The 27,255-nt window shown below is 37.1% G+C and overlaps 1 protein-coding gene across 1 annotated transcript in view; it reads left to right on the top strand.

Annotated features, from left to right (window-relative positions):
• LOC131432787 (uncharacterized) overlaps positions 1-27,255 on the top strand; it is an 88,724-nt gene that overhangs the window by 41,251 nt on the left and 20,218 nt on the right. The window lies entirely within an intron of this gene.

Raw genomic sequence — 27,255 nt, 5'->3', positions numbered from 1 at the left:
ACACCGAAAGATCATGAGGATTCTCCCCGCAGTAGCAACACTTTTCCACTGCTCTTCTGCAGAGATCGTCCTCATGGGCCTCTCCGCATTTGCCGCATCGCAGTTTGTTGCAACAATAGGTTGCCGTATGACCTAGCTGTTTGCAGCTTGTACAATGCATTACCCGCGGTACATACAGCCGAACAGGTAGACGAACTCCACTCACTACCAAATAATTTGGAAGTGCAGATCCGGCAAAAGTCACGCGAAATGAGTCCGATTGGTAAAATTTACCATCTATCGATTTGGAGTGCAATTGCTTGCACTCCAAAATTTTCACTGATTGAAGGTCGGGGTTTTTGAAACGGCCTACCCCGTCCTTCATCAGATCGTCGATTGTCAGACTTTCGTCACGAACCACACCGTCGATCTCCACCACATGAGACGGGACGTACACGCGGTACTCCTTCGTGAACAACTCGCTGGTAGCAATCTCGTTTGCTTGCTTCAGGTCGGACACAACAACGCGTAACTTGTTTGGCGAAACCTTATCTATTGTTTTTATTGCCGAGAAATGTTTTTCCAGGTCCCGAGCAATATTTAAAACTCTGAGAGACTTTAATTTGGGCCGGAAGTATACCACCCACGGACCCCCCGAGCCATCGTCCTGGTAAACTTTTTGGCGAGCAGGCAATATCTTAGAGGGAGATGGAGGCATCGGAGAGGGAGATGGCATTGGAGAGGGAGATGGTATCGGAGGGGGAGATGGCATAGGAGGGGTAGATGGCATCTCGGAAGCAAACTCAGCCTCTAAATGTTCTTCGTTCATTCGTTCAGCTTCGCCCTCCTCCGAGACACCCCCACTGTCATCAATATTCATATTTAAAGTGCGGGAGTAAAGAAGTCTCCCGCACTTGAAATGAGAAAGAAAGAAATAAAATGAAAAGAAAATATATGAATAGTAAAAGTTGAAAGAAAAAGTTTGAGAAAATACTTAACAGTATGTCACGGTAAGCTGTTAGGTGAGTTGCTCCTTCACTCCTTCGTTGTGCTTCAGCGTGACCTTGACTCAGGATTTGGCTGCTGCGATGCGGGTAGCAAACAATAGAAATAACTGCTGCCCGAGGATAGCACAATAGCGTCTACTGTCGATACCGATACAAAACCGGTGCACAGACAGAACTCACTTGCGGGGATGCTACTTTTTATCACTTTTATTTAATGCCTATACTACAGCCTCTGCTGTGATAGGCACCTTCGTCTTACCGATGTCGATTGTTAAAAAAAAACGCGTGTGCTCACTTCGAACATTCGGTTACGAATGATGTCGAAAGATGAAAAAATTACCGAACGAGTTTTAGTGTGTAAATGTGCACGGTGAAGTTAAATTAGTTGAAATGGTAAAATTTTTAATTACTCCATTTGCAATGTCTAAAGCAGAGCTGATAAAAGTCATTTTCATTGACTCAACATAGACGAAAATGAAGAGAAATGAATGTCACTCTCAGCTTCGCTTATGCATATTATGAGAACGAAATTCTTTCCCCAGTCAATGACAGTGGACAGTGGAACAGTAGTTTCAAAATTGTATTCTTTCTTTCATTTGCTCTCTCAGTCATTTGCTGTTTTCAGTGAAAATCCCATAGTATGCAGTGTCGCTATTCAACCGAAGCTACCAGAATCGAAAATGACAAAAAAAAAGTTTCACAATGACTTTTACCTGTTGGTGCTCGAATTTGAAGTATTCTTGGTTTCCAAAGAGGTTCTGGGATGTAATTACTTCGTTTTGTCATATTGTAGTCACTCTTTATAGCCAAGCGTCTCAGATTTTCAATACATCGATGAAAGAATGAGAATTGTATTCCTGCTGATGCTACCCGCCAGAGATGCCATTTATACAGATTCATCTGTATTATACTAATTTTTACATACGCATACAAAAAAAAAGATTTTCTAAATTTAATACGAATTTCCCAAGAAGTAAAATAAAAATGTTTTCGTATGAGCAATCTATTAGTATTTGATTGCAGTGACGAGAAGCAAAGTCTTGGTCGCATTGAATTTACAGTTCTACAGCCATAATGTGTTAGAATAATATCTTTTAACATCATTTTATTGTTGAAATTTATTTTATTAGTGAATACAGATAAATACAGATTTTTTATAGAGAGTAATACATATTTCCTATGAAAATATCTGGCATCTCTGCTCCCCGCAGACGTTAGTTTGGTTTTGTATTGTCATAGAGAAAAGAGTGACGTTGGCAATTATACTCTCTCACTTTTTCAATGACAAACGAAAATGCTTCGCACGCGTAAAAATAAGTAAGATCTAACTCATCTACAGAAAAAGTGGAACAACTCTAATTTAGAGTAACTCCGAAGTTACTCAAATTTGAGTTCTTCCACTGGAAACGATATTTGGGTAAAATCTACTCATTTACTGAGTAATACTTTATTTGAACATGTACCAAAAAAAGAGTAACTATCACTCAAATTTTGCGTGAAATTTTATTTCACATATACCAAATTTGCAAAAAAAAAATGCTCCTTTTCTGAGTGTATTGTATTAAAATATCAAGTAATTGAACTCAATACTATATCAAGTGGTGGTCGCTTGGAGTAGTGTGCCAATCGCAAATTAACATACATGTCAGTTATGCTCAGGCACCAATCATACACTAATTCCTCATAAATGACTTTTGAGCATATTATTTCGATTCTAAAGCACAACACGAAGTTTATCATTCCGGTTTTTGCAGACACAACACCGTTTGTGTTGAGCGACTCACCCTCGAAATACGCGATCTCACTAACAAAATATACAACCTGTTGCTTCAAATAATTATTACAACTTTTAGACTGATCTTGCGAATAGTAACAAAAAAACGAGTTGTTAAACTCAAATTTAGAGTTACTCAATATCATTGATGATAACTACTCAATTTTTGACGTTTCCATGTATCATTTGAAAATGAGTAACATCAAACTCTGAGTAACTTTTTCTAAGCGTGCGTCTCTCTTCAAAAACTGAAATGTAGAGGAGCTGCTTGTTTAGAGATGATACTTTCAGCAAGAGCTGTCAAATCGGTAAGAAAATTTTCTATTACTCCACCTTTTCAACGATTTCTTTTAAAAATGGGCAAATGCATTTGAAAAATCATAGTAGAAGGTGGAAAAAATGTTTTTACTCTGAGGTGGTAATGTTGATCTTATTTCATTGTGCGAAATCTATCGTTTATTCAGAATTGAGCATTAAACTTGGTTCAATACCATTTTTCAAATGCCCGGGAATAACAAATAAAGTATTCAAAATAAATAGTACTCGATCGCTAAACATTTTAGTACTCGAGAAATTAACATTACACTGGTTTCTGCTTGAAAAAATGTTGGTCCGAAAAAACCTAACCTAACCCAATTTCACATCTCTGAAGATTTTCCATGTTAAATCGTAGTTTACACTAAAAAAGATGTAGTAATCACTTTGAAATCGATTTTCTCCTACTCCGTGTACTTTTATTGCTGACATCTATTTGTACTATTGAATAAACGATAAAAATGTTGCAAATCACGACTGATATGAAAATTTTCGAAAGCATCCTCCTTTTCTTGGTTCCATATTTCATTGGCAGGTGTCGCTACCGGTAATTCAGCTTTGCGACAATGTGCCATTTGTTCTGGTGTCGGTCATTTACGAATGAGACAGTAAAATATTGAAAGGTGGATTCACCTCTTATGCGAACTGGAATAATTAACGATGAATTTTCTGACTGATTTGAGCAATTTAAAGTCACAAAAAAGGCTCTAGCTTGCATAGTAAATCTTCTCCACACAGTTATTTACGACATCCTCATTGAGTTGATTGGTATTTCATCAAAAAAAATCCAAATACTGAATACAAAAAAGAAACATCAAATTTAACAGTATGAACTATTTATTCACAGTCAGATCTATAATGCTCATTACAATTTATTGTATTTTGACGCTCAATTTTGGTTCAACCATAAAGTATATTGTTTTATGAATCGAAGATAAGTTTTCCGCATCAAAATGCATGGAATAATGTTTAATATTTTTAATTATTACAATACCTAACAAACAATATATTTGGTTGCAAAAGTTAGTTCACAATTTGTGGAATCGTTTATAACAATATATAGAAATATGTTTTTAGAGACTTTGAGAAACTTTAAATGTATCTGTAACAATAAATCGTATTGTTCACATTCATATTTTTTCATAGAAGAGCACATTGAAAATTTCTAAATTGTAAATTTTGACTGTTTTTTTTGTTAAATCCAAAAAAATCAGTTGCTGTTAATCAGAAGGACCAGCAATAACAGCATCCTGTTTCACCACAAATCATATTATTACATAAATTTTGGAGGAAATATTTATTGTATGACTTGTTTGGGACAAAATCTGTGCGAATTGAATTTGGAATAAAAAAATATGCTGTTATTTCAATCCAATATGCAGTTTTTATTCTCTAATTGTGTATTATTATATCTTAAAACTAATTACAGCTACTTACTTATATCGTTTTCGCTTGATGCCTGTCAAACCGTTTATTTGAATCAAGTTTCGAACCTAGTTTCAACGTTGTTGAACTGAAAATCGAATCAGTTTCGAACCTAGTTTTTATATCAGGCTCAAATCCCCGTTGCTAAGTGCGAAACCAGCACAGTTTCGTGAAAAGTGTTCGATGAAAGTATCCTGCATCAGTTTCAGTTTTCTCAAGCGAAAACGACATTAGGATGCACGAAGAAACTACGAACTTTTTACTTTACTCCAGCCATTATGGTCTGTGCAGACTTCTCTGCAACCAATTCAGCTACTTTTGTTCACGATTTTCGAAAATGTTCTACAGTTGTAGCTTATTTCTCTCTTTACGAGAGCCCAATACCGCTCGATATGTCGCAACTCCGGACAGTTAGGTGGATTCACCTCTTTCGGCACAACACGGACTCCATTCACTTTATACCATTCCAAAACATCTTTGTCGTAGTGACAAGATGCCAAATCGACCCAGAATAGCGAGTAAGCGTCATGATTGCGTAGAAACGGTAATAATCGCTTCTTTAGACGTTTTTCACGGTATATTTCTTTGTTTACCGTTTACCGGTTGTGAAGAAGCTTTGGCTTGCTCGACCACAGTTGCATATTGCTTGCCAAACCAAATATTTTTTGGTGAGCCTGATCTTTTTCATCGTGCTGAAATGCTCCTCTATGCTATCCGCATTTCATGGCAGTATAAAAAGACATTTCCGGAAGCTGCTAAATTTTATCGTCCACTATCACGTAAGAAAACTTCTGGTACTAGTGCTCCAACTAAAAAATCATGTAGGGAATGATTTCGACGTTTCAAGAATGGAGATTTCAGCGTTGAAGACACACATTTGAATGCAATACTCGATGAAGATCCGAGTCAAATGCAAGAGGAGCTTGCAGAATCAAGTGACTCAACAAGCAGTTTCTGTGCGATTAAAATCCATGGGAATGATTCAAAAGCAAGGCAGTTGAGTGTCTTGTAAACTGAAACATTGAAAGGTGATTTTACACTTCCGAGCAGCTGATTCGAAGGCAACAAAGAATGGGTTTTTACATCGAAAAATGGATATTCTGTGACCCTAAAATAAAAAAAGGCGGGTGGGTAATGTCAGAGACATAACTGGATGTCGTGAATACGAAAACAACTGACATGTTCCTTAACACTTCCGAATATTGATTAGTTGATCAATTGTATAAATTATGCAAGCATTCCCCTTTTCCACATTTTTCATGAAAACAAAGAAGGCTTCACTTGATCTCGATTACTGTGAATTTCACACAGCGAAAAGTGCACAAATCAAATCAAACAGTTCTAGATTTGCACTAAACTGAGGATATTTACCTTCGATTTGCGAACAACAAATCCTAATAGTTCTTTAGAACACTTTTAGAGCCATTAGAACGGCTGATTTTGTGTAATGCTCTCCACCGTTGCTTTTTCACCAATGCAAATGACTGGCAGCTGTGACGTAATCGCTCTTGTCGGAAGCTAAACTAGCTTTGCAAACGACACACAATACATCTGCACGCAGTGACGATAGAATCCAAACTGATCCAATTTTTGTTAAGAGGTTTATTTTTACGTGATTTCGTTTGTAGCTTTTTCACTAATGGGTGGTCCTAACGGCTATAAAACTAGCAGCATATAGAATTTTAATTTCGATTATTTCATTTCGGATTTGCATTTCATTGAAAGAAACTATCCGGATGCTGTACGGGATTCATTCCTGCCTTTCAGAAGGACCAAATTGTGGAACTCACTACGATATTAAGCACTGTTCGGAACATTTTTCTCGAACGATTTGTTGTACAGCAGCAGATATTTTGTTCTCTTCCTCAGAACGCGTTCTGATTGGCTGGTGTTGACATGGGTCAAATGAGACGGGTTTTTTAATAGTGTACTATTGAAATACTTCAATGCTTTTTCTATGCACGCTTAAGTTGAAAAATTTCGATTCTATTGGTAGTTAGATAATATAAATCCTTTCACAGATCACTGAGCTATGAGCTTTCAAAATACGAGAAAGGCAAACGCGCCTTCTGGATTATCCCCTTTGATACTCGTTTATACCAAACATTTAAGAAAAGTTTAGTTTTGAATTATTTGAGATTATGTCACACAACTGATAATTTTATCATGAAATTGTGATCATATTTCCGATGGCGTGTAGCAAAAATTATGTTGATTCGTTAGATACAACAGGAGATATTCACGATCAAAAACTTATCACTCTCTCAGAGGGTGAATTTTGAAAAGGCGCTCCATAGTAAAGTAAGTCGTATTCACGACAAAAAATACTGCTAAATACCCGATCAACTGTTACCATTGACCTCAACATCAACACCAAAGCCGAATATTCGTGGTTCGAAGGTCATGTTGTACATTTGGAGGGACCAAAAGGGTGCTGTATACTATGAGCTGCTACAACCTTCGATCGGTATAGACTGCAATTGATGCGTTTGAGCCGTGCATAACGAGAAGACCGGCCGGAATACAAGCAAAGACATGATAAAGTTGTTCTCCTGCATGACAACGCTCGGTCCGATGTCGCAAAAAATAATTGGAAACGCTCGGATAGGAAATTTAGCTATTCTAATTACTGGTTGTTCTGACGGATGGAGCACGATCTGGCAGGTCATCGGTTTACTTATTTTGCAGATATTGAAAATTGGCTTCAAATTTGGATCACTTCAAACAACGATAAATTTTTCCGAGATGAAATTCAAAAATTGTTTAAGAGATGGGTAATTTTGTTTTGAAATAAATGCATTTTTGACCCCAAAAAAAAAACAGACCGAATTAATTTGTACTCTCAATATTTAGTCAATTATATTCGGCCTCCAAAAAACGTCACGATTTTTGATCATTTTTCCTAACTGAGCGATATTCCACACTACACGCCATTGAAAGGGTTGAAAGTTATGTTACGTCTTTCGAAGATGAAATTTCCTATAGTAATTAACATATTTTAATAGGCAAATCGTCGTCTAGAAGCTGCGTCTCTGGTTTCGTTAACGACGATCATCTTCATCGGCAGAACAGGTACGGTTTCCTGTAGAAACTGAAAATTTTAAAAGGTCGAAAACCCGACTCCATTGGTGCATCAGACTATAATAATCAACGAGTCCCAATATGATTCAAATGAATGAAAAGTGGCACTTTCCTGAATGGATGGAACCGAGTTCTGCGTGAAATTCATCGAAAACTGCCGTCTTTTACCGCCAGATGGTACACATCGCACTGCAATTTCCATCACCCGTTGAACCCGTTTGCCGGTTTGCCCGTGTGTGACACTTTTGTGATCGCAGTTTCACTTCATTATGACAAAATGCTGCCAGAGGAAATGATCAATCTTCTGTAGATTAATAGTATCTGCATAATTGAATGTCCAACGGCACATAAACACTACCTGTGTGGGGAATCATGCATCGTTATAAAACGAGGAAAGACGCCATTCATGACTTGCTATGATTGATTTTGCTCCCCCCTAAGGTTGATCGGAGGTGGCGCTTGATTCGTTCGAAGGGACATTGTAGGGTGAGTGATTTGTTTTCTTTTGTCGTTTTGTGAAGATGAAATCCGAGATATAAACAAACGGATGAGTAGAGATCAATTGTTGTGGGGCATGTGATGTGAGAGTTATTTTTGAACCGTATACTTATTTTGTCTGCCCTCTCAAAGGATACGAACTGCGTTGTTTTTATTTTTAAAATAAAAATGAATCCGTGTTTGATTCCTTCGAATTCTCGCACATTCGTTGACGCAAAACCAACACACGAATTTCAGCAACTGGTGTGTCGCCGAAGCAGAAATGTTCGGCGTTGTAAATCGGTGCATATTCTAATGGGTTTTTTCGCATAATTTTTCGAGCATCCATGCACCATGAAGAGGACAAATAAAAACGATCCGTCCAACGATGGGATAATCATCGTTCTGTTTGCCGACTGCTCTATTCTGGGATACTGTTGACGTGCTTCCTGCTCGTATGTTTCACAGCTCGGCCGGTCTCGATGACCAACAAGTGAAAGTAATCATTTACCGTACCTGTCTCTTGGTTAAACCAGTCGGTCGCATCACACGCCATGAGGGTCGACCCGGACAGTTCGTCCTCCCGCCTCTCAGCTGATGACTTTTGTTGAAAATGATACCACAGACTAACAGACAGGACACTCAAATTAGATTCTTTAACCATATAAACGGTCATTTCGAATATTCCTTTAGTTGGGACAGTACTCGCATATGTCATGATGGCGCCACGTTACCCTATCCAAAACATCCTGTCTGTCATCTAGACTGTGTTTATTTTTTTTTCATTTACCAACCGAGTTGCCATTCATACAGATTTACCTGTAATGTATGGATTTGTATACCTCCATGCAAATATCATGCAGGATACAGATTTAATACATATTGCCAAAACTATATACAGAATTGTGCCTACTTCTAATCCTCCAACGCAATACAAAATCGAACCCGTTTTGTTACAATATTTACTTGCTTCTGGTCTGCCGCCACTTAATTTCGGGAGAAAATTACCAACACAATCAAAAAAAATCTAGATGAACAACGTTGAGAAAAATAAATGTTTACCTTCCAACATCGCTAAAAAAGTTAAATTTATTATCAACGTAATCCAATAATTTATTGTGACGATTCATTATCAAATATTTCGATGAAATCAGGCATCCCTGCAAGCAGCTGATCGGTGTTGACAAACGAGGGGAAACCAACTAGTAAAAAAAAACTCTTACGTTACACAAGGGGTGTACCGATAGTAAATAGTTCGCGCAGTACAATATAGGTGGAACTAATGCATTACGAAAAATGATTTTTATAAGAATTTACTCATACTGTCATGTCTGTTAGTCTGTGATGATACCGCCTCGGTTCGTTATATTTAAAGCACAAAACATCTCCGAATTGAGTGAATTGTACACCGGGTAGAGGCCGTCTGGATGCGTTACCCTTCAAAAGTCCGGCTGAGTTTAAATTAAAGGCGCAACGCGAAAATGATAATATCGTACGGGTCGAAATTATTGCGTGACTGACCGGTTGAACATCGGACGAAGAAACCTGTTTCATCTTAATATTGGTGCATACATTGATTAAAAAGTAATTAATTAAATATAAAACTTTAGAGCAAAAATAAAAACCCGAAACGCAATAAATTCAACCAACTAACTCGAGTGGGTTTCGCCAACGAAACTCTGGCAGCGAATATATCAAATACCACTCCAAAAATATCCAACGGAATATATTTATAACGTCGACGTTCGCAGAATCGCCAGCACAGATCGTTGATCGTTTGGGATGGAAATTCTGACCGGGAATGCTTTCCGAACTAAATTCTTATTCCGATAAATTTAACCGTATCAAAACCACAAGAAAGTCCATTAGTTGAATCCAGAGAAAAGTCAAGATCTAGTAGTCCGCGGTTGTGCGTATGCAGGGGAACGTCACGAGTCGCCCTAACCGGCATAAACGACACAGGCGTCTATCGTGGATCGCCTCTATAAATAACGAAAATAAACTATCTCTTCGTCGCACAGTGTGAATTTAATACACTTGAATGGTTGTTGATAGTGTGACGTGCTGCCCTTCGACGACGATCATGTCGCCAGAACGTGATCAGCTGTCCGCCCTAAGGGCAGCAGTTACGTTGCACGTGATCAGTGTCGTCCTTGTTTTAGCGGTCTAACATAGTACAGAGTACCAATCCGACCAGGGATTCGGAATCGATCTCGCAAGCCAAATCTAGTTTCAGTTCCGGTTCATCACAGTGGAACCTAAGCGTGTCAAACGCGATTGCTTCACTGGGGGATGATAGTTTTTAGAACGAGGTTATCAGTGTTTTGGATTTTGAAATAAAAAACGTGTTTAATCCACCTAGCAGTGAGATGATACCTATTTTTATCAATCCGCATGTGTTTTCTGCATGAATATTCTTCGGTGTTTAAGTTTTCATGACATTATTTTAATGACTGTCGTTTTAAGCGACAATTTGAGATTTTAATCACTCATTACTCTGTAATGTCGAAACTGCAAATCGGATCGAATTTGAATCTAGAAGTGTAACAATCGATTAAACATTCCATGATATGTCGAAGTAAGTTCCACTTTAGAGTTTACAGTGATTTAAGCTACTTACAGAACCGGTATTCAGGAACCAGTATAACCCAAACCGAACCGCCATATGACGAATAAATTACAACAGTTTTGAGTCCAACTTCGAAGCTTTTCGGGATTGTCATCTTCTATATTGGTTTGAATTTTAAAAATTCATCATCATGTAATTCGAGAACCGGAAGTCATAATTGGATAAAATTAATTAATTTTTGTATATAAGTTTGTTTTAATTTGAATTTTTGTTTCTGAAATTTGATTAGGCTTGTTTTAAGAAAACGATTGAGCTTTGAGAAACGATTTTATACTGGAACAGGAATCATAACATAATGCAGGAACTTTGTTTGGGAGCATACGACTTTTCGTATGAATCTGAATTTGTAGCAAAGAAATTTTCCGAGAAAATTAAGCGAAATTATTTGTCACACACGCATTTGCTGATCTCGACGAACTGATTCGAATGGTATATGGATGTTATGTTGTTCCAGCATTTATTGCTGTAAGTAGTTTAAAACAAAATAATTAAAAAAAAATCTGCCATAATCTGGTTTATATATGTCATATTCGAACGATTATGTTGCCAAAAACGAGCCGTGCCAAAATCGGTCCGAGGCTAAATGTCATGAAAAAGGATGCTGTACACAATCTTTTTGGTACTTAGAAACAATTGTATGTAACAGTATAAAAAATCGTGTTTTCCGTTGCTCCCAAGCATTTCTTTGTCATACAGCGCTCAAAACTCCTACTGCTGGAATAGGGGGAAAAGTCGCTTACAGAAAAGTTTCGATATCTCCGTTAAAAATGGACGGATTTTAACAATCTATGGCTTGTTGGATAGGTATTACCGTGCGGAATCTAAGTCTGAAAACATATTCTGTTTTCAAGGTCAATTGTGACAGATGCTGTCAAAAAACTGAAAATTTTGACATAAAACTTTGTATAACTCAAAAAGTAAACATCCGATCTCAAAACCATTCAATAGCGTTTTGGGTGACGGGGAGACCTTTCATTTGCGACTAGTTTGATCAAAATCGGTTCGGCCATCTCTGAGATCTCGACCTCTTAGTTGACAACACACATACAGACACACACACATACACACACACACAGACATTTGCTCAGTTCGCCGAGCTGAATCGATTGGTATATGTCATTCGGCCCTCCGGGCCTCGGAAAAATTTTCTAAAGTTTGAGCGAATTCTATACCTATTTTTTATATTTATAAAAATAGGTAAAAAACTACTCTGCCAAAAGGATTGAACACAGGGACTTCCCACTTGATTCGGTCGAGTAACGAGTTACGATTATCAAACATATTGACAATTTTAAAATTGAAAAAAAAACAAACATTTGAGACCGATCCGTTCAATGCGGGTATGCTCGAACAGTAAAGGGAATGCTAATCCGCACTGCACTGTCCATACTCGCATACCAGTCCCATATCGATGGCACGTTTTAAGATCTTCTGAAAGAATGCGTGGACAACAGTTTTTTGTTAAAGAACGATAGTTCTCTAATCTTTTCAAGAGAATTAGGAGTATTAATAACTCGTGAAAATCTTCTGATTTTACATATAATAAAATGCACATAAATGGAGCGTCGTATTTCACACAAATTTATATTCAAAAACATGTAAAACTGTGTGATTTGTGATTAACATAGCTTGAAATCGAATGAAATAGAAAACAAAAAAATCGAACAAAAACGCGACTTGAACCGAGAAACATTAGATCAAAAAGCACGTCAGTTAATCGACTGAGCCAGAGAAGCACATATCCGCTTAATGAAAAATTGATACATATAAATCCATACAGCGGCACTTGGTAGCCGAGTGCAAATGACACTCGGATCCTGTAAAATTATGTACGAATGAAATATTGCGGCATTTGACAAGTTAAGTAGTTACGAATTGTATCGTTTGTAAAACCTGTGAAATGCAGAAGAAATTGTTTGTATTAGCGACTTCTGAAAAAGTGCACAAAAGTGATTGACTGCAACTTTAAATACATGCAAAGTTTGTTTTTTTTTACCCTCCACACTTCTCCTCGCCATAATGCTCACAATCGAAGAAAATTATACTGCAACAAAAAGGAAAACCGCGACGCTGACAAGCTGAAGCTATACTAAAGATACTACATTTTTATTAAAGAGTTTGTTATCAAAGAAATATAATTATTTGCTCTCGTACGGTTTTTACAGAAACATACAAAATTTCTGAAGAATGAACAAGTTTAGGAGAACTGAAGGGTGATTTTTTAGAGGTACAGGATTTGATTTTCAAAAAAATACAGAACAAATTTGAGAAAATCGGTGTAATCTATATTGGAATCGATAAAACGATCAAAATAATTTAATGTTTGAAGATGATGTCGTGCAAATGTTGGCCGCGGCTCCGTTTTAGATGGCCCATGCACAAGGTTCAATTTTGACAAACTCTCTACGACATATTGGCCGGTATTCCATAAATCAATAAATCAATACACTAAGGTCTTATTATGCGGTTTTTTATGCGACTTTTTTATGCGAATTTTCAGAGTTATTCGGTTTTTTTAAGCGAATTTTCAGAGTTATACGGTTTTTTTGTGCGGTTTTTTATGCGAAGTTTCAGAGTTATGCGTTTTTTTATGCTAATTTTCATGCGGTTTTTTATGCGGTATGTTCGCATAAAAAAGACTTCAGTGTATTGGCATCCAGTGCGTCAATCGTTGCTGGTTTATCCTTGTAGATATGAGCCTTAACATGGCCTCACAAGAAATAGTCCAAAAGCGTTAATCCCACGATCTACACGGAGAACCCGCAGATCACAAAATTACAATATTGCAATTGTTGGTTGTTTCAGGTAACCGGAATTGTTGTATTCAAATGCTGTCAGTTGGCGGAGAACGAAGACAGCAAAACGCAGAACAAAAAACCTCTTCATTTCACCAGAAGCGTTTCATATTGAAAATTTTCAATGATAAATGAACGTCATTTATGTTAGTTACGTAGTGGTCGTTTTATGTAAGTAAAAGTATGCAGAAGAATATAACAGTTAATTGTAAAACAAATTTTCCATGCGTTCAATAGATATTTTTACAGTATAAATGTTTTAATTACATCTGAGAGTAATGTATTCTAGGACAGTTCATGTCAATGTTATTAAAACTGCTTAACGCTTAAAAATTTGCTACTAAAGTGAAGTGGTACTATTTGTATTTTCTTGAAAGTGTATCTGTAGCATTAGGTTTACCAGCGAGCCATTCTGCAAGTGAAGGAAAAATTTCCTAATTCCCTGTGACTATTTTTCTGGTGAGTTCCCTTTTGAGAATTGTTATCTTTTGGTGCATTTCTATATCCTTTGTGAGTTTAGTGATAAAGATATAAGCAGTTAATTAGGTAAAATTTCGTTGTTCAAACAGTGAACGATTAGCTTAACCCCCAGAAGAGGCTAACAGTTAAAAATATTTATTGCAATTGGCGTCTTAAGTTCAAATAACTGAATAATTGGTTGAAACAACTGAGACATTTTTTTGCTGTCATGCATACAAGTAACTTCGCTGGGATTGTGTCTTTGCTCAATTGCACGAGTGACATCTCATTGAAACGTTTCATTGTTCGCTCAGGGTGTTTGACATTGCTCAACTGAAACGTTTCATTACTTGTTTGTGGTACGTGTTTTTGTTGGGTGTCGTTGCTAAACTGCCAGCACGATAAATCAAAAATGACAGATTGGTTAAAACAACAGTCGATTAGTTGTACCAAATTTTAACCAATCAAAATCAGAAAAACAACTAATATTTTAGTTGTTTGGCGATCGTTGGCTTTTCCGTGCAGCTTTTGCCTTTCTAGTATGACGCAAAAACAAGAAATCTTACAGGAAAGACAATAGATTTTGCACTCCTGTTACTTCTACAATTCTGCTTTATGCTGAAGGGGGTTTAATTGTTTGATCGAAAATGTGCATTGGAGTAAATCAACCAACTGGAAATAAAACCAAATCACCCGAGCTGCCAAAACGAACCCACCATCCAAATACTTGAAGTCAAAGCATTTACTTTGCTTTCTCACTGAACCACTCCCTTTCAACGGGAGTGCAGAGAAACAAAACACGTAAGGATACAGAAAAAAACCGTCTGCAATGGGAAGCAAGACGTTCTTGAGCACGCACCCCCTACACCTCATGAGAATCGACATAAAACGAATTTCAGGGTTGAGCCTTGTTGGCGACTATCTCTTGAAAGTTGTTAAATTTGGAAGGAGCGACTGTTTATTGTGGCTAGCCATTCTCAGATTGAAAAGAGTAGAACAGCTGTCAATGAGAGCAAACGGCGACATTCACGAGAGAAAATGTCATGAGAAAGTAGCTTTAGGCAAACCGGACATAACAAATAACACTAGACAAATGTGATTCATAGAGGTGGTTGCTTATCCGCAGTAGCCGGTGTTTCAAGTGATCGATCATCGATGGATCTTATTGTGAAACATTTAAGAGCAATCTTAAATAGACGCATCCAATATTGAAGATTTGTACGAATAGAGAATAAAATCGAAGTTTTTTTCTAATGTTTGAGTCATTTTTTCTTAAACGTTTCTCGGCGAACTGGCTCTCGATGAAACGGCTTCCTGCGAAATGACTATTGACTCTTCCAATTGAGAAACGGGCTGCAAAATAATAGTTTACTGGAATATAGATAATTAAAACGTGTGAAAAACTATACCCCAGATACTCGAACCTCCACTCCACAGAAATGTTCTATTAATTTAGATATTATAAAATACAACACTATAAGCTTTAAAAGATTGACTCTTTGTAAAAGGTGAATTTATTTGGCCATAAGCTAACAAGTTACATGCATGGATCCTTGTGTCATACTAAATTTCTTGAGAAAATTACTAACACAACCAAAACTGCCCTATCTCGTCAAGAATGTAAATTTCTACATTGTGACTTTGAAGTTTCCTTTTAAATCTTGAAGTCCTAAAGTCCGGCAACACTGCTCGTAAAATACTGATGGGTACACGATGGCCTTTTGTTCCGACGCATCTCCACTTTACATGATAGTAAAAGCTCATACACGAATATATCAATCTATCTCCTGAGCCGTTTACTCACATTCATCACCCAGAGTTTACTTTTCGCTACAATCTTTATTTTCAGTTTTGCGTTGCTTGACGCGTTCATCTTGACACGAACTGGAAATGTGCACTGTTTATTCGGCGACTATTTACGGTCGCGCTGCCTGCACTGACGTCTGTTTATCGTTGATAGTCTGTTTACTTAGATCGTTTTTCTTTTCAACTGCGGGTGACATTCACAGAAAGTGCAGCGTCGATAAAATTCACCGTCCGACCGTGGATGACTGCAATCATCAATCAAAACCTCATCTGAACATTTGGAAGTCAAAATATTTTTAGCTCGCCGAATGAATTTTTCATTTTTTTGTTTTTATTAATCAGAACAAAAACAGCCATAGGAAGCTTCGACGTGCGGTCGATCGGAGAGGATGTGGATTCGAGGCACGGCATAAAACAGCAGTTTGATGCATAACCAAATTTACTCCGACTGTTTTTGCACTCTTCCTCTGCTTGTTTGCTTTCGAACCAAAGGAAGGAGCTAAATTTAGAAATAAAACTGCCAACATCAAACCGCACCAAAATCGGAACGATATATGGATTAATCTTAAATAATTAAAAGAAAAAAAGTTGCCTTTGTTTCACGAGCCGTAGTCTGATAGGTTGACTGCGGATATCATAACAATTTAGAAATATTTGCGATGACGCAACTCTACAACTTGAACTGCTGTGCACGTACGATTCGAAGACGAAATGTATAGAAATCTAAAATTGGTTATGTGTATCAAGCATCAAAAAGGCATCGAACGATTTCTATTTCTATTTAGGGTAATTCGCCCTTATTCTGAATAACGTCGTATCGTTTTTTTAGTCGTATTTCATTTGCATTCCCCATAACGCTAGCAAAATCAAAGGTAGCTATGATTCGATCGAACCACATTCGATCGAAAAATCAATACGTCGTTATTCAGAATAAGGGCGATTGATACTATTGAACGTAATTAGAATTCTTCTACTTGGAAAGATTTACACATTTACCGAAGGTTATTATTCCAATATCTACCCAAGTTCCTAGATTCTTTTTTCACAGGTATCTGTTTACCAGTTCTATAATATGTGTAACAATGCTTTCGATGTAATGGCTGATTAAAACTCGAAAACTCGCTGCACTCCAAATATCATTACGGAAAGCTCAACTAAGATTTAGTTTATTTTTAAAATGGTTGACTGAGTGTCTAATCTAAACCTTAAACTTATTCAAATTAGATAAGGCTAAGCTAGGATTATTCGGAAACAATGAATATAGATTAAATTATCTTTGTAGAAAGTTTACACGTGATTTATGATAAATTTGTCATCAGGTCTGAAATATCGATTCAAACACAATCCGTTGATTGTAGGTTAGGTAAGCCAAGACGCGTGTAACAAAAATGTTTGCAAATACGTTCAACCACCCTACCTATCGTAATATTCTCGTTCTGCGTTTTTCGCTTTCAAGGAATCCGATAGCCCAGTTAAGGGATCCAGTTTCGAGTTATCTTATTCAATAATTCATTACAATACAACAAATTTTATACCCATCGTAGTGTTCTCGGGTATAATTCTGGTGCGATATAACATGAGATCTGTACATGGACAATGTAAATGAAACGATCGGCCTTGGCAGGAAATCGAGAGCGGACCAACCCTCACCCAAACAATACACGGCGAGCGAAATTAAATTCACTACCAGGCAGCGTAAAATGCATCATCTTCAAGTACTCTGACGGTGTAGTAAATTAAGCCGTTTGAATGAAGTTTGTTTGCTCTAACAACTCTAAACTGACTATCAAGCAGGGATCGGTGATCTTCCAGTGCCCTTTATAGCGTCCATTAGCGCGCCTTGGTTTTGCGCGGGATATATTTAGACTCCCCCGTATGATTTGTGCTCTACGTAGTACTACCGCATGTGTACGTAAATATTGTGGTTCATCTGGCATCCAACCCCCGGTGGCTAATCATGCTATCAGCAACCCTGTCAATCACAGCAGGCTTGTGCAGAAATGACAGTTCTTCCGCTTTACGTTCAATAAATGGAATATGATCGATTGGCTGCAAACGGAGCTCATTTTCTGTCAAACAATTCAATATTATTAAACAGTGAATTACCATGACTTTCAATAAATGTTTCGATTATTCGAACGATCATTGATGAGGTTTGCACGAGCCAATAATAATGTCGAAATGTCTGTATGTTAATAAACAAATGGATTGAACTCTCTCCCATATAATATTATTGTATTAATAGTGAAACTGCGAATTAATTATAGTAGTAAACGAAAAAAAAATCTCTTGTATTTAGCCTAAAAATGAAAACAGTATTATATTTGATTGGAAGTGGTTTTATTGTTTTTCAAAATATTCCCCTAGATGATCAATACACTTTTGCATACTCTTAAACCAATTTTCATAACATTTTCTCTACTCTTCTCCACTATTCTTGAGGTACCACCAAGAACGGTTTTTGAACATTTTAACAGTTTCTTCGGGAAACAAATAGAAGTCTACGGCGGGTGACCCCTCACTTCGACGTTTTGGGTGCTTAAATATTCGGTTGTTTGAGCCGATGTGTGAGAGCTTGCATTATCGAGATAGAATGATTTTGCTTTTTGCGTTTGTTTTCCTTATTTTACGAAAAGCTTCTGGCAAACAAATGGTTGTATACTAATCAGAATTGACGGTCTTACGATCTTCTGAAGCAACGGTAGCGAGTTGTGTGTTTATACCGAAAAAATACAAGCCATTGTTTTCTTTGAAGTGCTTCGAGCACGAACAACTTTGTTGGATTTTTTTCTTCTTGGAACACCCATACAGTCTGCTGCTGTCTAGTTTCGGGCTCATATGAGTAAATCTATGTTTCGTCACCTGTGCAGATGTTATACACCAGTTTTTAAGCACCATGAATGAATATTTTCAGCATTTTTTTGCATGAATTGACACAAGTCTTTTTTGAGCGATTGTCAAAATATGTGAGATCCAACGTGAACAGATTTTTTTCACCACTAAATGTTCATGCAAAATAATATTTCACGGTATGTCACATAGCGATCGTACACTATCATATTTTTCACGGTTCGATGTTTTCTGGCAAAACAACTGATTTCGGACTATCTTTCCTTGAATTCATCGGCGAAGCGAACTACGACCACGATTGAATTCGTTATACAAGTTTTTGTACAGTCGCATAGGATCCTACACTGCCAAAAGTCAAACTAAGTTGATTGAAGCACTCTTGCCTTGATAATCCACGCCGAAAATCGTAATAAATCATTGCACGACAATGTTCACGATTCAATTCAATTTTTTTTGTTGAGGTAAAATTTTCAACTCACTGTAAACAAAACCAATAGCGCTCAAATGACAGAATGTTCCGAAGATGGTAATGGTTAAAAATCTCCAACTTTATGATGGAAATGTCAACGCCACCATACGTATAATTAATACTTTACCAGCAAACTTACCTAAAAAATGCGGAGATGCACTTTAGGGGATCTTTGGTAGGCTCCGACCCACAATTAGGTAGCGCTGGTAAGAGTGTACATTCAAGCAGCAAAAACCTATCTCATTTGGTTCCTTTTACTCATTGTTTTAAATGTTTTCTCGAATGTACACTGAAAATCGAGTTAACTTATTTTTTTAGAAGAAATCGCTCATTGTCGAGCTCTTCTATGAGCTACTCAAAATTAGGTCGTTGTGCACGGAATCACCCACGCTCCCATTTCAAACAGAATATTAGTTGATTTTCTGAATTCGATTGGTTAAAATTTGGTACAACTAATCGATTGTTGTTTCAACTAAACTGTCATTTTTGTTTTTCGATTAGCAGAAACGATGGTTGAAACAACTAATTTAACTGTTTGATAAAAAATGCTGTCAATTAGTGAGGACACATACCTTTCATTTTCAATGAATATTTTAGTTGAAATAACTGGTGTTGTTATTGAAACAAAATTCTGTTAGTTGAGGAATAAATCGGTTTTATTTGTTGTAGACATTGCCAATAGTTTAATCAACTCGAACAATGTTATTGATTTGCGAAAATAATCAAAATATACTTACTGATACACGTCATGATCTATTTGAAATAAGTTCGGTATATTGAAATTCATGAAATAAATATCGTTGTTAAACTATAAACAGTATTTTATATTGACATGTAATATCATAAGGGCAGGAAAAACCACCGACCACTGCTGATTTCAAGTGGTCTTAATCAAGGAATAAATTATCATTACGAAATCAGAACTGATCTGATCTCTAAGTGATTTTGATTTTTGTATGATCATGATCATGTCAAGTCGAGATCAGTAAAGATCTAAATTCTTAAAAAATACTTCTGATTCGATTGGAAATGATTGATGTAGAAAAACGTTTTTAATCAGCAAAAGTGCCCGGAGGGGCGAGTTAATTAGCGAAAATATTAAATTTACCTAAAATGAGTATTGAAAGATGATGCCTTCAAACGGTTGAACTAAAGTTATGCACTGATAATTTTAGTCAATTTATATGAGCTTGGGTGCATCAACCGCTGGGAATTGGAATTTTGCGACGCAATTCAAACGCGCCATTCAATTGCAGCGCGTTCTGTGTGTTTGAAACCCTTCGCTCCTGTTACTTTTATAAATTAAATTCATGTCAAAAAGCATTTTATTCCTAATGCATGAACATCATCATCGGTATCAAAAAACTGGGAGTAAAACAGTCTGTGTTATCATAAATTTCTCAAATCGAATGAACACAATTTCACCAAACGCTTTAATCATCGATGTTGTTTTCATTGACATTTTGAAGCGACGCGAACAGATTTCAACTAAAAAAGTTGTTGATTTTGAATTGCGATTATTGTTTTGCTTTCAACTGTCTCCGGCATTTGACAGCATTCAAAACAACATATTTTTCAACTACTTGAATATATGCAAATCAAAAACCATATTGGTTGAATCAAACAGAAATTAGTTAAATCAACTATCGCAAAAATCAAAAACTGCGATATCGCAATTTTATGATCTAAGGGTTCTCCGTGTGCGCTCCTGATACTTCGTATATGAAATTTCAGTAAATAGTTGTAATATTTTTGAAACATCTGCATGAACAAGCTTTGTGATTGAATTTTTTCAAAACTGAAATTGAACCTAACAATGAAATCACGCCGTTCGCACCTAATTTATCGCCACAAATCGGTCACAGGGGATATCTAGTTATGAAAATGTCATGACATTTTGAACTCGTGACATTCTCGAATCCCGTGACCGAAAATGAACAAAGCAGCTACTTATCCAGTATGTACGTACACTACCACAAAGCAAACGCGGTAGCTTTAACTTTAACTTTAACTGCTTCATTGTCTTCGCTGTTGGTAGTGAGCAATTTCGAATAAATAAAATTACAAATGTAGTAAAATATTAAAAATGAAAACTGAATGAGAAAACTACTAATTTATGTGTATTCTCTAATTGATGTTTCAGCTATATGGTTTGTCTTTCATCTATTATCTTGAACCAATTCGAATATTTGCATGAACCTTATTTAAAGGCCGCTCTCACACTATTGAAAAAGGTATTTTGTTACATCAAGAGGTTAAACTGAGCTTTGTATTGAAGAGAATCGATTGAAGAACTGAATGCTGCCCGTTCGGTACGTCAGCGAACGTCGTGTGTGTGTCAGAGTGGGAAGTTTATTGCAGTAGAGAGATCATCAGTGTGTTGCACATTCGGTTTCAATTGAATTGAATGAAATTTTAAGGAGTGTATCAAAAATAAGCTATCCACGAATTTTTCATTCAATTATGATAAAAAACGATATTTTATTCAAACTTAAAATTGATCCTTTATTGTACGAGTTGAAACTTGAGCATAATGAAAACCGGATGAAATTTAACTTCACGAATTTTCGAACTTTTGATCGAACGCTCTTCATCAAGTTCCGGACAAGTGTTGCATCGCATTTTTTGGACGCTTGAGCCCAAATTTTTTTGAACTCCTGCATGTTCCCAGCTGCCTTACCAGCCTTCTTGAAGACCCTTTTCACGATTTCCCGGTAGCGTTCGATGGGTCGAAGCTGAGGGCAATTTGGTAGATTGATATTTTTCTCAACAAAATTTATACCTCTTTCCGCAAGCCAATTGAGAGTGGTTTTGGCATAGTGAGCCGACGCAAAATCCGGTCAAAATAGTGGAGGTGTACTATGCTTCTTATATGAAGGCAGCAATCTCTTCTGGAGACACTCAGATCGATAGATTTCTGCCTTCCGGGCCCTTGTTGCTGCTCGCTTCTTCTGTTCGACAATTAATTTCGAGATTTTCTGCTTTTTGTAGGTCTTCAAGTTATTTCGCCTCTTGATACGCTGGATCATTGCGAGGATAGCTTATTTTCGATACACTCCTTACTTCACTGCTTGGGATATGAAAGAGATTGTTTTTATTAGACCTATTTCGTTAATATAAGGTTTTAACTCAATAAAAGTTTGTCATCAGTTTTATCCTGGAAAGTACTTTTTTACATTGCAACTTGTTGTAGATATTCCTATTCGAATTGTGCTAGAATTGAAGCATTCCGTATTGTTACTCAAAAGATGTTTGGATTTGAAATCTCTCAGATTCAAAAACTCTGTCAGAAGCAGATCCGGGATCAGAACTCTGACCCAGAACCAAAGTCCAAGTTCAGGTTGAAAATTAAATTCCAGAATCCAGATGCAGAATTCTGGTTCAGGTAAAAAATCTCTATCAATAATTTTGGTCCAGAATCTGAGTGCAATTTCAGAATTCAGAATTCAGATCCAAACTAAGAATTCCGGTCCAGAATCGAAGTCCCGATTTTAGGTTCAGAATTCAAATTCTGCACTCAGATCACAAACTCATGGTCCAGGTTCTGAGTTCCAATTATAGTACGGAATTCTGGTCTGGAATTCAGATCTTAGAATCCATGTACAGAATCCAAGTTCAGATTTAGAATCCAAATAAATAATTCTATACCAGTTTCAGAATACATAATCAGGATTCAAGTTCAGAATGCAGGTCCAGAGCTCAGATCCAGAAACCAGGTCCTTAATCATGCTTCAAAATTTCGACCCAGAATCCAATTCCAGAGTTATGTTTCTGAATCTAGTCTCAGGTTCAGAATTCGAAATCAGGATCAAGTTCCTAGGTCACGATTCTGGTGCATTCCCAGTATCTCTGTCAAATTTTTTGAGTAAAAATCTTGTTTGGAATCCTGAACCCAGCTCCAATCTATGTCAGAATTCTTGTTCAAAAACCATGTCCAGATTCAATGTTCAGATCCAGAAACCTTGGCGGATATCTAACTTCAGAATCAGAATCATGGTCTAGATTTAGATTCTTTGTCAATAATTTTGGTTCAAGTTTAGAATTGAGGAATCCTAGAGAACTCAGAAGTCAGAAGTTCAGAAAACAGAATTCTGGTGCAGAATCCAGGTCCAGAATCTAGGTTAAGGTCTTTGTCAGGAGTTCAGATTCACAATCAAACTCGAGGTCTGGAATCCAGATTCCTGTTCCAAATATAAGTACTGAATTCTGCTGCATGTTTAGAATCCATATTCGGATAAAGAATCTATTTCAAGAAGCCAGGTTCAGATTCAGTATTCTGATCCAGAAACCTTGTTTGATAGATCAATATTCAGGACCAGAATCCAGATCTAGAAATCACTTAGTTTTTACTGGGTGAGAAGGCTTGGGAGTTTTTCTAACAATCATAGAACAAAATACTAACAAATGTAATAAACACAATCATGCACATCTTTATCACCAGAACTTTTTTTTTTGTCGTAATTTTCCCTGTGGAAAGTCGTCGTTTGAGAGTCGCAAATAAACTGTTCGACCTCAAATAATCTGTTTGATTTAAAATGTTTCAATTTTGTCTCTCACACAGGAAGTAAAACCAGAACTAGAAATGACTCGAGGAGTTACTTTTGAGTGAGCTCCTAAAAAATCATAGTGTTATCCACATACGCCACCAGAAAACACGACTAATGCAAGACTTTTCTCCATTACCAACGAAAAGACGGTCTGAAATTGTGACTGCTAAAATTAAAATTAAGAAATCCAAAAACTGGCATCATAAGCTTTCAGAGAGAGCTGTTATAAATCCGTTCGCAACCTTCTCCAATCCGGATTGAGAAGCAAATTTTTTTTGTATCATTTCTATCTATTTTATATTTAAATCTCGAGTTGACTGCAAAAATGTTGATTGTCGCAGAATTTGAATATTTTTTTCTACTTGGAGGGTAGTGGTTGGGGAAACACTGAACTAGACTTAGCGAACCGCTAAGCAGATGTTCAATATAAACTGCTAACGCTCTGATGAGTCGAAGACGAAACGTAACAACAGAACTGAGGATACGTTTGTTGATATTTGATGAAAAGTTTACTTGCAATTCTTAAAATGATTATTTATATATCTTCCAATCCGACAAAAGTGTGACAGAACTAGTAATTTATTAATATTTTTTCAACACTTTGTTTTATAGCTTGGGGAAAATTTGACTCGCATAATGTTCAAATAAAAATATTTAAAATAGCGTTCAATAATTGTAACAAAAGTCATGAGAGAACTATGTAGAGTTTCAGAAATGCGTCCAATCATTTCAAAAATTTATATTCTTTTGACATTGCGAAGGAAGTTTGTGTGGTTGTATCAATTTTAGTATTTAAATTAATTAGATATGTGAGTATTTAAATGTAAATGGCATAAGTAAACATCGAATCATTTGCATCATGTGCACAAATCTGAGAGTTGATTGAGAGAAAAGAAAACTCGTACTGGAAAAGTTCACGGTCAGCAGGAGGCAATCCCACCGAGTCAGCTTCTATAAATATTATCAAACTGAATCATGCCACTTCACAATTCTGCTGATATATTCATAAATCATACAGGAACAACAAAAAAATCCGACCATTCCGTATACGAAGGGTCATCGCAAGTGACCACCAGTAATCTGCAGACACGATTGTTTCGTTATGGCTATGGCCTGGCACCAGCACCGGCATTGATAGTACTGCCCTTTCAACTTCCCAAAAGATATTTTCCATCCGGAGATAATAGAAGCGCGTTACGTCGAATTGCCACTCAATGTGGAGCATTCGAGTTTGAGAGACAAAATAAAACAATAAATTGATTCGGCAAAACAATTGTTTCCTTCACACCGGATGCGGATTAAAAGGGTGCGCAATTTGGTGCGATGCATGCGAATGAGTATTTTCGGGAAAGATGCGCAATACAAATCTCGGTTAATTTTTCAAAAGGGCGTATAATCAAGTGACAGTTTCTCTTTGTTTACTTTCTCTTCTATTAATTACCAAGCGGTTTCCACGTTTATCACTCAACTCTTTGCATGAAATGATACCTGAAACTTTCGACTTTCAAACAGAATAGTGATATCAAAGAAAATCTTTTTAATCACATCACAATAATCGAAAGAAAGAGTGATAAAGAGAAACTGTCACTTGCTTATATGCCCTTTTGAAAAATTACCCGAGAAATGTGAAAAAAAATGATTTCAAGCTTTTATTTTCTGATTGTGTACGAAAATATCGTGTGCAAGATACAGTATAAAGCGCTATTCACACTAGGCCGTGACGTATACGAAACTGGAATCTTCCGGATCCCATCCGGGTTACGTTGAAGCGTTTGTTTAATGCAGCTCCATGTGAATATTCTCACTAGACCGTGTCGTACCCGTGTCTGTATCGACACACGTCCGAAGCACGGTCAAAGCATGCGTTGACTCAAAGTTACTATTGGCAGGGACTGGAATTGTCACATGCTTCCATCCAAGGCTCCAAGACACAGCGGGAAATTCCACAAAAATCGTTAGCAATCTTCTTCCACATATCTTCTGTTGGTTTCGTAGTAATTGCAATTATAGCCAATTTTTTGTTGGAAAATTGTGCCAGTTTCGTGAGGAACAGAAGCACATCAAATACAACGGTTGTGTATGTTACTAATAGCAACGGTAGCGACACGGAAAGTACACGGTATGATGAGAATATATTACAAATAAATCCCGGCACGTTGCGGTCCCGCTCCGGATACATCACGGTCTAGTGTGGATAGCGCTTAAATGGGTGATGTAAGCTCGGTAAAAAAAATTTCAGTTAATCCAAGGTAAAGCATGCTTCAGAGAGAATTGGAAGAAAGACAATTGCCTATATTTCAGTTATTTATTATTGAATTCAAGATCTTTTTTTATACAAATGTAGCGTTTTGCCCGAAGTCAGCCTTGACATAGGTTTCATCGTCCATCAGAAGACACCCGTCGAACATGGTCAGCACCTAGTCATATAGTTTCCGAGCACGAATTTTGACCACACTATTTTGTTTTATGGGTCCGATTTGGCTGTTTGCTAGCTCGATACGACTTGATTCCTTCCCGAAGTCGAGTTCTCCTCACGGTACTACGGGCAGCACCGAATTTTCTGACCAAATCACGGTCCGACAGACTAGGATTCCTCTTAATCGTCTTCAAAATCTTACCACGCAGTTTCCGGTCGACAGTTCCACTCCGATGATTGGCTTGAGGCTTCCGAATCGTCGTCAATGTTTTCTTATACCGTTTGATAACGCGCCACACGGTATTTCTGGGCAATTCCGGCTGTTTAGCTAGCCTAGATGCAGACCACAAAGGATTTTCCAAATAACTGTGCACAATTATTTCCCTTCTTTCGGCTTCCATGTTGATTGTTTACAAAGTACAGTCGATTTGCGGAATGTCAAAAATCATACGTGAAACTGATAAAATTCCCGACACGTGAGCGCCAAGAACTTCCAAATCCGTCCACTAGGAGCGCCACAATATGAGCAAAAGTTTGTTCCAATTCTAAATTGTGATAAAATTGAATACAATATGTCCGCTTCGGTACTAAGAAGCAATACCGCAGAAAAGATTGTGCAATTCTGCTGCTATAGCAACGCGAAAACTCCTAAAAACAATAAAAGGTGGCCTTTCGTAACTACGTTTAGTGGCCTACTACGTTACATTAGATTTCAATTATTTAGACATAACTGTTCTGTCATCTCGAAAGTGTTCGATTTTTTTTTGGCTTTCAACTGTGTCGCTCGCAAAAACAAAACCAACTTCCGAGTTGTGTCGCATTACCTAAAACCTTGCTGTACTATCACACATCTAATGCATTACTACAGCTAGTGATGTAACAACAACTTAAACGCATTAGCGCTTGACTGTCTATGTCACTGAACAGAATACATCTGGTACACTTTTCTGTTAGCATCCGGTGTTGGGACGGTGATCGTGCGGTTTTCCTGTGTGTGTGCGCGATGAAGATAGATCGGATTTAATTCCCTTTCGCTGCTTAGTAGGCTAATGGCGTCAGGCGTCAAACTAGATCAATGTCAAATAAGATCATAATATTCATGGAGGTGCAAGGTTCCCTCGATCTACCGTTTGTTTTTATTATTAATTGAAAGGGGCCTGTCTCAGAATGAAGAATATTACCGAAAGTAAACACCTAATTTAAAAATCGTCGTTTCAATTCCTCTT

The sequence above is a fragment of the Malaya genurostris genome, chromosome 2, assembly GCF_030247185.1.
Source record: "Malaya genurostris strain Urasoe2022 chromosome 2, Malgen_1.1, whole genome shotgun sequence".
NCBI classification, from domain to species: Eukaryota; Metazoa; Arthropoda; class Insecta; order Diptera; family Culicidae; genus Malaya; species Malaya genurostris.
The sequence above is the reverse complement of the archived record's forward strand: the minus strand, read 5'-3'. Positions and strand labels throughout refer to the sequence as shown.